The sequence below is a fragment of the Phycodurus eques genome, chromosome 21 (assembly GCF_024500275.1).
Source record: "Phycodurus eques isolate BA_2022a chromosome 21, UOR_Pequ_1.1, whole genome shotgun sequence".
Classification (NCBI taxonomy): domain Eukaryota; kingdom Metazoa; phylum Chordata; class Actinopteri; order Syngnathiformes; family Syngnathidae; genus Phycodurus; species Phycodurus eques.
In genome coordinates, this window is record NC_084545.1 from 1,773,213 (window position 1) to 1,785,547 (window position 12,335).

The 12,335-nt window shown below is 43.3% G+C and overlaps 1 long non-coding RNA gene across 2 annotated transcripts; it reads left to right on the forward strand.

Annotated features, from left to right (window-relative positions):
- Positions 1 to 5,093: 5,093 nt before the first annotated feature.
- LOC133396571 (uncharacterized) lies at positions 5,094 to 11,693 on the forward strand. Of its 2 annotated transcripts, XR_009767388.1 has the most exons (6): positions 5,094 to 5,358; positions 6,602 to 6,806; positions 6,877 to 7,123; positions 8,896 to 8,970; positions 9,108 to 9,310; positions 11,476 to 11,693. It is a non-coding gene; the product is annotated as an uncharacterized LOC133396571 (long non-coding RNA). The 2 variants fall into 2 exon arrangements; XR_009767387.1 differs by having other exon boundaries at positions 6,877 to 8,970.
- Positions 11,694 to 12,335: the final 642 nt, after the last annotated feature.

The window sequence follows — 12,335 nt, forward strand, 5'->3', positions numbered from 1 at the left end:
ATAAAAACATTGAGAAAAACAGTCACTGCGCAATAAAAGGTTGCTTGTAATCTGGTAAAGCCGGTACAATTTAAAAAAAATATATATATATTTCTTTTAATTATTTGTTTTTGACAATTGTGCAAAAAGATGCAGAGTTCTCTCTCAATGAGAGCAGTTTGACTGACTAATTTAGCAATAGTCCGGTGCAATGACCATTGTGCAAAGGGCGCAGAGACTTCAAGAAATGTATGCAGTTTAAAGTTACTGGTAGTGCGAAAATCTGGGACAATGTCGATTGTGCAAATAGTGCAGATGCTACTCAGGCACATGAGTGGCCAGTATTGGTCAACAACAGATATGCAAATAGTGCAATGTGGCGAGACTACTTCCGTGAGTGCACGAGTAATATATAATTGGTGCGACAGAAATGTGACAGCAAACTCAAAAACATTTTAAATTGGCAGCGTGTTGCAATGGAATTGGAAGTTAACTGTTTAAGAATTTAATGGCAAGAGGGAAGAAGCTTTTGTAATGTCTACTAGTTTTAGTTTGCATTGATCGGTAGCACCTACCTGAGGGAAGGAGATGAAAGAGCTGGCGACCGGGATGTGGAGGTTCCGAGAGGATTTTGCACGCTCTTGTCTTACTTCTGGCAGCGTGCAAGTCCTCAGGGTTGGGTAGGAGGGTACCGACAATCTTTCCAGTCTTGATTGTCCGTTGCAGTCGGAGTTTGTCCTTTTTTGTAGCAGCACCAAACCAGACTGTGATGGAAGAACACAGGACTGATTCGATGACCGCTGTGTAGAACTGCCTCAACAGCTCCCGTGGCAGGCCGTGCTTTCTCAGAAGCCGCAGGAAGTATCATCCTCTGCTGGGCCTTTTTGAGGATGGATGTTGAACTCCCACTTCAGGTCCTGAGAGACTGGAATTCCCAGGAACTTGAAGGTCTCGACGGTTGACACAAGGCAGTTGGACAGCGTGAGGGGCAGCTGTGGCGAGGGATGCCTCCCGAAGTCCACGATCATCTCTACAGTCTTGAGCGTGTTCAGCTCCAGATTGTGTCGGCCGCACTGCAGCTCCAGCCACTCCACTTCCTGTCGATACGCAGACTCGTCACCGTCTTTGATGAGACCGATGACTGTGGTGTCATCTGCAAACTTCAGGAGTTTGACAGCCGGGTGCGTTGAGGTGCAGTCATTCGTGTAGAGAGAGAAGAGCAGCGGAGAGAGGACACGACCTTGGGGTGCCCCAGTGCTGATGCTGCGTGTGGATGAGGTGGCCTCCCCCAGCCTCACCTGCTGTGTCCTGCCCGTCAGGAAGCTGTAAATCCACTAGCAGATGGCAGGCGAGAAGCTGAGCTGGAGAAGCGTGGAGGAGTGAAGTTTGGGGATGATGGTGTTGAATGCATAGCCGAAGTCCACGAACAGGATCCTCGCATAGGTCCCCGCGCCGTCGAGGTGTTCTCGGATGAAGTGCAGTCCCATATTGACCGCATCATCATTGACATTATCATCATCGCATCATCCACGGATCTGTTTGCTCGGTAGGCAAACTGCAGCAGGGGACCTGTGACGCTCTTGAGGTGGTCCAGCATGAAGACATGGTTCTGGCTAATACACACATCGAGTAAAATAAATAAATAAATAAACATTCCAACTAGGCAATCCAGCATGTGAGCCCCCTGCGACCGCCGGCACTCGGCTCAGAAGCGAGATGATATTTCATATTTGTGCTGTGAGATGTACGCTCCGTTGATAGCCGGGCTGCCAGGTACGGCGCACATGAATAAGCCATGAGCCCGCCCAGGCGTCATTATTCAAGCTCAGCTGTTTTGTCACACAGACACACATACTGTTTGCCTTTCAGAGTGTTTGCTTCTCTGGAAATGCATCGATTGTGACTCATAAGCCCGTCACGCGTGTGCTGATACGAGCGTCTGTGACTCACTTTTTTCGTCTTTTGTCTCACATAGCTCGGCTCTTATTAGGCCCAGTGGGGTTGAAAAACACTCTTTTATTGGACTTAAAATGTACACGGTGAGCTGTGAGTAGCGCTGGGTCACTTTAAAAGCTTTGCTGCCTCTTTTCATTAAAGCCAAGTCAACTCAGAGGGGACACAAACACAAACATCATTTCACACAGTTTACACACAATTACGCACACGCTACACAGAGTTTACACAATATACACACGGTACACACGCCGTGGACATTGAGTACACATACAAGAACTAATGAGATCCAGTACAAGAGCTCCACAAAAAAAATAAATAAATAAACACTGCACATTAAAAGGGATTACAGTTGTGCCTTGACTTAATGAACTTAATTGGTTCTGTGAATACATTGAAAAATGTCCCATCTCAAATCATCTTTCCCTATTGAAATGAATGCAAATATCATTAATCCATTCCAATGCCCCCAAAAAGTGTCATGTTTTTTTTGTTTAGTGTTTGAATATCTTTTTTGAAAGCTTTTTTAAGGTTTCAAATCAAAGCAGGGGTTTACAATCAAGACTTTAAATTAAGGTTAGGGTTTGAAATTAGGATTGCAAGTGCAGGTGCTGTTTCAAACAAAGTCTAGGCATTCAAATTGAGGATTTTATCCGAAGCTTCAGGTTTGAAGTTTGGACTTTCAATGTTAGGATTTCACACCTGATGAGAGTTTCAAAAAAAGTGTTTCAAAATGGTTAGGAGTTGATGTCTGGGTTTGGGTTTTGATTTAGTGTTTCAAATTAGGTTTTGACGCCGCTGTTTGGGTTTCAAGTTCAGGTCTCAAATTAGCGTTTCAATCTTATGGTTTGGTTTTCAAATTAGGCTTTGTTTGGCGTTTGAAATTAGGGTTTCAAGTCAGGGTAGCTCTTGTAAATAAAGATGATTGAGTTTTGATGGAATATCTTGATAATGTCAAGCGGCTCTGCGACATCGCAAACGACAACCAGCATTACTAATAAGTATGAAAATCTTATGATGAACTCTCAGTCAGAGCTTGGCTTTCAAGTTTAAAAAGAAAGCACAGCTTCAGGTCCACAGATCATCGCCATGGCAATGAGAGAAGCTAGCGAGCCCCAACTGAAGCCCCAATCATCAGGACGACACGTCTAACAGAAGAACACCGAGTTCCCTAAGAGGGACACGAGACTTGCTCGAAACATTCTCAACGTTTTATTGACGCCCACGAGTTGATTTCATGCATCCTCTCACCCGATTCTATGGACACTCATCAAGTTCCCTTTGGAGACACTTATCTGCTTGTCAGCCAGTTTACGCCAATTCACTCAAAAGGTCAAATGATGACATTTTGTGGACAAGGTTAGGGTTTCAAGTTAGGATTTTAGCAAGGCATTGGGTTTTAAATTAAGGTTACAACCTAGGATTACCTTGGAATTCTTTGGGCTACATTAGTGCACATTGTTGAGGGATTGCCAATACGGAACATTTGGTGTTTGAGTAGGGCTGCAACTAACCATTATTTTAATAACTGATTAATCTGTCAATAATTTTTTCAGTCAATCAGTGACTTTTCTCTGATTTTCATACCTTTAGTATAAAACAGGACGTTATTTCAAATTGACAGTGCAGAAAATGCACAAACATAAGTCGATTATGATTCATTTAAAGGTTTGGTCAGTAACGTCAGAAAATAGGCAAAAATGTTCATCATTGTTTTCCAAAGTCAGAAGATGTTTGCAAAGGTCTTATTTTGATTAAACACAAAGATTTAATTTCATTTACTTGGATCTCCATTACCTTTGGCTAACACCATTGTGGCAGAGAGAGGGGTGGGTGGGGGGGTTAGTTTTTTTGTCTTACTCCACTGGCAATGTTTTTTTTATTTCAGGTAAACATTTGTTTCAAACCAAAGCAAATCATCTAAAAACAATTCACTTTTTGGTCATGAGTCTTATTTTAATTAGCTTTGACTGAATATGACATTCTAGGTCAGATTGAGTTTTTGCATCGCACTCGACTTTGTTTCCGTACGAGCAGCTGCGGGAAAGTTTGATCTCTGGCCTCGTATTGTTTACATGTGGCAAACAAACAAATACTTAACTGTTTAAGGCCACGCCGGGCGTAGAAAGAAAGAGATGGGTTGGATTCTCATGAAACATTCAGAGGACAAAAGCCAGCGCTGGACAGAGAGCACAGCCGACGGGCACAAAGTCCACAAAGGTCGTGCGGACGCAAGCGCAGCCCCGAAGCTTTGAAGCCGCAGAGCCGGTGGCGCGAGGGAGACGCCGCCGCCACCGACCGCCCACCAAGACGTTATAAAAAATGTAAAAGACGAAGCATGAATAAAAGATGCAGAGCAACCGTCCAAAGCAGATGTGCACTGAAAGGGGAAGTTGTCTGCGTGCGGAACGCTGCTGTTGCCGATATGGAAAAATGAAGAAGAATGATCACTTTCTCTCAATAATTGATCACTTTCAAAGACTTCTGCAAGTAAACGCTCATTGATCCGCTCAAGTGAGGAGAGGTGTGGGCACGCTTAGTCAAGGTTACGGTTTCAAATTAGGGTTTCAAGCCAAGGTTAGGGTTGGAAAGTAGGGTTTATAACAGAGGCTGCAGTTTCAAATTACCACTTCAAGATTGGATTAGCATGCGGATTAAATGTATGGTTTCAAATCAGGGTTAGGCTTTCATGTAGGGTTTCAAACAAAGGTTAAGGTTTCAAGCCTGGTCCCTCAATGATCACGTGAACTAGGTCTGAATTTTCACCCTGTCTAATTTTGAATCGTCTTACCTGTTGAAATGTAAATCATGGCCAGTTCCCTTGAAAGTTGACCTTTCATGACATCTTTTCAACTGCCAATTTACGCGTTCAAACTGCAACAGTCTTGAGTCTAGAAGGCAGCTAAAAATCACCATTCAACCATTCGTTTACCTTGTTTTCTCAATTATGACACAGAAGGCTTTGTTTACTGGTGATGCCATCCAAGAATGCGCCAGCTTTTCCCACACAGAAGTCTTAAATGCTAGTCTGGCTGGAATAAAGAACAAAACACAAAACTTTGCCCGCAGCTAGATTAAGGGCTTTTGCCGTCAAAGTCCAAAGAAGCATGCGTCTAAATATAAGCGCTGGACGGCCATTAAAGGTCCGGCCGCTGGCATGAGACGCGTCACTGGTGCGCGCTCAGTAGCGCCAGCAGCTGGCCCAGCGGGGCGCTCTTATTGGGGAGCCAGACGGCGCAAAGACCAATTTGCGATGTGATCAACTATAATTTGGCAGTACAGACACCCGAGTCTCAATTCTGAGCTCGCTCGTCAAGCGCGCCTTTGGAGGCTGAAGATTATCTGCTCGTCATTCAGCATTCACTAATTCAGGTTGGAAGACACGTCGCATCTGTCTGCATTTAGTGAAAGCAGTTGAAAGACAAGGTGAGGGTTTCGTGACAGGGTTAGGCTTTCAAAGTAGGGTTTCAAACTAAGGTTAAGGTTTCCAACCAAGGTTTAAAGACCTGGGTTACAGCTTCGAGCCGCAGGGAGGGTTTCATTTTAGGATTTGAACCCAGGGTTATGGTTTCAATTTAAGGTTTAAAATAAGGGTTTGAAGACAGTGTTAGGGGTTCAGGCCTGGATTAGTTTTTCAACACAAGGTTTGGGTTTGAAAATATGATTACAATTTCCAAAGAGGGTTTCTAGCGAGACTCAAAGTTCCAAAGTAGGGTTTCAAGCCAGGTTTATGGTTTCAATCAAAGGTTAAGGTTTTCAAGACAGGGTGAGGCTTTCAATTTTGTGTTAAAAGCTAGGGTTATGGTTTCAAATTAGGGTTTCCAGCCGGGATTCGGGTTTTAAGTGTACCGTCTCCAGTGTGCTTCACGACAGTCGACATCTCTGCACGCATCAGAGAAGCTCATCCGGCATCAACCCTTCTTCCTCCTCCTCCTCCTACTCCTCCTCCCGCCTTCCCCCCCTCGAGGTTTCGTTCCAAGCCAACTAATGATCGCTTGTATCCACACCAGCTGGAACGCTTACAGAGGTTCCAACCAACGTTGCCGACCTTCCTGGTGACTTTCCCTCCTCGCCGTAGAAACGTTCAGGACATGGAGGCGAAGCCGGTGTATTCAGCAGACGAGGAGTCATGTTATAGAAATGCAAAATCGACATTAGCAAAGCAAAGTAAAGCAAAGGTTAGCTTTGAAATTAGTGTTCCCAAACATGGCTAATGTTTCAATTCTGGGTTAGGGTTTGCAGCACAGGTTATGGTTACAAATTAGGATCTCACAGGGATAGGATTTCAAACAAAGATTACGCTTTCAAGTCCCGGTTTTAAGACAGGGTTAGTGTTTCAAGTTAGGGTCTAAATTCAGGTTTCAAGATGAGTTAGGCTTTCCAAGACAGGTTAGGGATTAAAATCAGGATTTAAAGCCTGGTTAGGGTTTCTAGCAAGGAATAGGCTAACAAATTAGGGTTTCAAACCTTTCAAGCAAAGACTAACATTTCAAATTAGTGTCTCGGGGTTTCAAGCCTGGGTTAGGGTTTCAAATTAGGGGCTCAGAGGGTTAGGTTTCTACGTTAGGGTTTTAAGCAAGCATTAGACTTTTAAAATGTGTGTTTCAAGCCATGGTAAATGTGTCATGTGGAAAGGAATATGTTACTTTTCCTCTTTTTTTTTTTCCAGAGCAAACCCAACCTGGTTCCGACCTACAAAGGAAGGCATGCGTCGTAAAATATGCCAAATGCATTGTGGCCCCCCGCACAGCGGCCACTCGCTGACGCACTTTTGAGTCAGCCATCGACAAACTACAAGATGAACAAGTGAACCAGTCATGAGATGATGCCTATCTCAAATTCAGCAGTAGAAAAAGAAAAGTACATTCAATAAGGTAGCCCGTAAAAAACACTTTCAAAGTCACAACATATGCAAATTGCTCAATTGTGTTTTTACATTTTAAGGAGGACACCTAAGGTCCAACGTTGCCAACGTCCCCCGTGACCTCCTCGTCGTAATAACGTTTCTCCCGACTCCGATCCACTGCCGCCACACCTGATTCGCTCTGCCGCTTCGGTGTTCCGTGCCACGCCGCCAACAATTGGATTGTGGCCATCGAGAAGTTTCCAGCTTGTGAGGCTCTTGGAGGAAATGGGCTCCCTAGGTCCTGTCCTGATGCCGAGGCGATAGTGAGGATTTACGGGTGGACTGGTGATTAGACGCAGGCCAAATGGGAACATGGGGCAATCACTGGGGCACTTGCACAGCTGACAAATATTTACACACACACACGCAATCAAGGCTTGTGGGCCAGATACGCCTCCCTCCACATTTTATGTGGCCAGCGAAAGCTTGCCATATTTCCTTGACTTCAGTTTTTAGGTTGGTTATTAGGTTTCCCACATGAAAATTTAGGCTAAGGGACAAGAATGGTCACTGCTTGCGGATCCACAAAATTGCAATAAAATTGTTGTGTTGTTTTAAAAAAAAAAAAAAAAAAAAACACCTACACGTGTGGGGACCAGTGGACAAATTAAATTAAAAAACATAACTAATTACGTTTCCCTGCATCAGCGTTGGGCCAATTAAAAACACTGATATGATAGTGAGACATCACATTTTTTAACTACAGGAATAAAGTAATATTTTTATTCAAGAACAGGGTATTTATATTTTCTAGGATGTAGTCCTATTTTAGAGAATAAAGGCATATTTTCCATAATAAAAGGCAGTGTATTACAAGAAAGTTCTTGAAATTTACTTGTTAGAATATGGCTTCCTTCCCTTAAGTTTGACATTAATATAATAATATTACGACTATCTTGGAAAATTTCGTACGATCATTTATCCCAACAAAATATCTTTGTTCTTGTAAGGATGATAGGATCTTTTCTTCTTGAAAAGTAGTATATCCTCATATTACAACTTTCTTGTCAAAAATGTTGGTGATTGTAACTTTACACCTTTTTTTTCCGCAAACATTTTTAATTCCTATGCAATGTAGGGGTGCACATCATATTTATTTTTAATCGAATTACAAAGGGGTCCTTGGGAAAAATTCTCCCGTCAGGGGGTCCTCGGACCGAAACAGTTTTCGAACCCCTGCTCTAGCAACACGGCGAGTCTGCAAACAAACACAGCACAGCTCAGCTTCTGGCTGGAGGACATCATATTTAGCGACAAGCTTTTGGCAAAATGTCAAACTCAAACTCTTACCGTACCCAATGACGCAACCGTGACCTTAAAACCAAGGTATATACCGTTACACCCCAAGACATTTTCTTTTATGTGGAGTCACCAACCATAACTACGAAGTGGCACCCCTACTGTACCCAGTGTACTTGATATTTGTGTGAATGTGTGTGGCATGACGACACGCACACCCCGATTAGTACTTGCGGTCATGCAGAATGTGCCACTGCGGCCGTTGATGAGGAATTGTTAAGGTTGTGTAAACTGCTTTTGCATCAACTTTCATCAAGCGTTTGAATATTCATCAGCCTTGGACGCCAGAACAGCGCAGCAAATTGCGTCTCCTTCATATTAAAAAAGCCAATCCCACAAGTCCGGCAGAGCCTTGGAGATGAAACGCTTTCTCCTTTCACCGCTTCCCCACAACGCAATCTCAAAAGTTGTTATTTGTGCGGCTTTCGTGGCTTTGATGCAAAGACCCGCTTTGATTGGCCGATGGACATTTTTTTCGGGCTAATTCTGGATGGCGTCGTTTGTGCGGACTGCGCCCAGCTAAGGCTAGCGCCGGTGGGCTAGCAGAAAGCAATTAAAGGCACCACCTGTTTCATCCTCCACTGTGGGGTAATTGGAAACCTCTGTCAGCTGGCGCTCAGCTGCAGCTGCCCCCGAAAAAAATAAAAAAATAAATCTCTAAAAATAAATGGCTTGGCGACAGGAGCAGTTGTAAAATTCATACGTTTCGTCTTCGGTTCTTTTGATGAAAAGAATAATCCAAACCGTTTTCTTTGTAGCATCTTCTGAATCTTGACGGTGGGAGAGTTTTTCCAAACGGTTCTCATTAAATGTGGTTCAACTGCATGATCCAGGTAGGTTAGCATGACATAATTAGTCCAAAGTATGACAAAGAAGATTGTTTTTAAGAACCCTGCCAAATTTGAATGATTAAAAAAATTTACCAAGTACTGTATATAAAATCAAGCCGTTGTCTCCTCTCTCTCCACAGAATGCGTGAATCCATACGCCGCTGAAAATTGGATGCCACCTCGTCGATCATCCTTATGCCTACACACCTCTACATGTTTGAGCCGTGAAAATCCCCTTAAAGCTACTGGCGGCTGGAATATATCCCACAGGGTTGTCGCGAGGCTTTTCAGGCTGCGCCGAGAGGCGCTAGCCACCGGCTAGCTCGTGAGCGAACATGATTGGGTGAGTTACTGGCAATTGCGAATGAAGGCGCTCAAGTTCTTATACCGTGTGGAAGGGCCATGTCTAAGAACTGAAATGGTGAAAAACACTTCAATGCTATATCTCTACTCTTAAGCACTATATACAGTATTGTAAATGAAAGTGGAAAAACTTGTGTTATGAAAAACACAGATCGGCAGATCTTTCTCGTACATTTGACAGTATATTGCCCCTTTTACCACATCTCAGCGCCTTCACGCCCTTTTAAAGGCCCATTAACATTTCCCGTCTGCTTTCACATTCGCCAAAGTCCGACTGAAGCGGTTAGCGAACCCGATCGGCCGTGAAATTGAGCACTTACGACCCGGCTTTGTCAATAGCGAGGGACCAAAAGCAAAAGTGACGTCGCATCCGGGAGAATCTCGCCGTAGGGATCCGAATGAAATATTCATCGCGGCGGCGTTCAAGTGGCCCACGTGTGAATCTGCAATCGTCTGCCGGTCCTTGGAGAGCTCTTTAACGGCGCTTTAGCAGCTGATGAATAACTCGAGCTCAAAGCGGTCAACGCGCTGGCTCGCTCGAAGGACCTCCTGGTGGTCCTGTTTCAACAGCGCAATGAATGAGTTATGTCTCGCCTGGAAATGACCGACTCCACTTGAGTGTTTGCGTTTTCAATCAATGTGCGTGTGCTCGCTCGGTTAACTGGGGGTTACACACTCGGCGGGGGGGCAATACAATATAAGAGCGATATACAATAAGGAGCACAAAGGGGACTGCTGTGACGAGATGTTAAGGGGCAAACCCTTTCGTTACTTCACGGAAAGGATTGGAATCGGCAAATTGACGACGTAGGTGCACGCTAATGCGCGGTATCAAAACCATGCCGAATGTTCGAAAGTACAGTACATAGATAATAAAGAAGATGCAAATGTGGCACATTACAGGTGTAAATATACTGTGCATTAAGTGTGATGTAAATGGCACATTTGAGGTGTCAAGCTATTATAGATGATGAAAATATGGGACATTAGATATGTGGAAACGATTACGTTTAATGTACACAATTATAATTAGAGGTGTTCATACATTGAAAATAAAAAATAAGAAAAATGTCAATATATCAGAGGTGCATATGGTGCAGTAGGTGTATCGAACATTAAATATAATGTAAATATGGTTCATTACAGGTGTATATGGCAAATTAATTGGATAGGTACATTAGAGATGCGTGTACATTAAATATCATTGAAATGTGGTCTATCAGATGTGTAGAGACATTAAATATGATAAATATGGTAGCGTAGAGGGACATTCATTAAAGATTATGTAAATGTTGTACAATAGGTGTACAGAAAAGAAATGTGATGTAAATATGACAATTACATGGATATAGACATAAAATATGGTGTAAATATGCAACATTGGAGTTGCAAATTGTTTCCTTAAATGTGTAGATCATTAAATATGATGTAAATATAGTACATTGTACCTGCATGAAAATTAAATATGATATAAATATGGAACATTAAAGGTGTATAGAACATGAAATATACTGTAAATAATTAGAGGTAAACTGTAAATTACAGGTACATAGATTAAATATGATGTAAATGCAGTACATTACTGGTATATAGACAAGAGGTTTAATGCAAATACGGTATAGAAATGGAAATATGATGTTATACCAGAGGTGTACACACATACTGCATGATGCAAATATATAAAAACATTGGAAGTGTAAAGACATCTGACCACTCGTTAGTACCTGCAGTGCAAATGCAGCGTGAGTTAATGACGACTGGAGAAGAGCCAAAGGCAGCCTGCAGCTTCTTGATGGAAGCGTTGATGAATTTAAGGAGATCAATGGAACAAGTTGTGTTTTTTCTTTCACACTAAGTCCAAATTCCGAGAGGCGCGTTAATCGGCGGGGGCGGGACGGCGCCTTGTTGCCGTTGATGCTGTCCCGTGCGCCATCCCAGCTGAGGTAGCGCGTTTTTTTTTTTTTTTTTAAACCTCTCGAGCCTGTGCGGTCATGACTCTGGCGCTGCACCGCCGTCGCCATGGCAACCCTTTGAAAGCGCGCCAGCATCGTTTCCGTTCATTAGCGCATTCTAGAAGCGGTACATTGTTTTTTGTTTTTGTTTGTTTGTTTGTTGTTTTTTTTAAAATCACCTCTCTCGCCCTAGATGGTCGAAAGTGAGGGGCGATGGTTTCGGACACAGCTGGCACCTGTGTGTCACATGGGCGGCACGCATTACGGACGGAGGCTGCTCTTTGATCCGCACTGACTCACCGCTGCTGGGAATTCATTACATACATCAGAGCAGCAGGAAGCAAACATGGATGGGAGGTCGACGGGTGCACGCGCCTCCCGTCATTGCGTCGTTGTCCGACATCGGCGGCCCCGCAGGCAAGAAAAACTATCCACAAATGTTAAAGACTGCATTACATCACATCTGACCGTGTGTACTAAAATAAAAGGAAACTATTCTAAAATGTAGCGATTGTCACTACCGTCACATTGACCACAATTATTTGAAAATTCTGCCCCCAAAGCCAGTCTCGAAAAGCCATGCCTGAAAAAAACAGAGGAAGTCATTACAGATGGCATATACGTAGGCGTTGGCCATTTTCAGGTGTGCTTCCCCAAAGATTCTTTGAAAAATTCAAACCCCGAAGCCAGTATTACTTAGAAATGTGATATTCGGTTGGCATGTCTATCATAAGTGGACCTATAAAAAAGTCTCAAGAGGCCATGCCCGGAAAGAGACACGAAGTCTCCTATTTTGGTTCAAAGCAGGCAATTCAGTGTTATTTTTCAGGTGTCCTACATCAAAAATTTGCAAGGAATTATTTTTGGGGAAAATGTAGCCCCTGAAGACAGTTTCGCTTGGCAACATGAGATTTTGGTACACACGGCCATTTCCAGATGTCCTTCAATGACAAACTGCTCCTGGAGATTTTGGCCCATTGCTACCGAATTTGAAACACAAAATAGACAAATGGGCAACACTAAATTAAACATGAAAACAATTGAATTGTCATT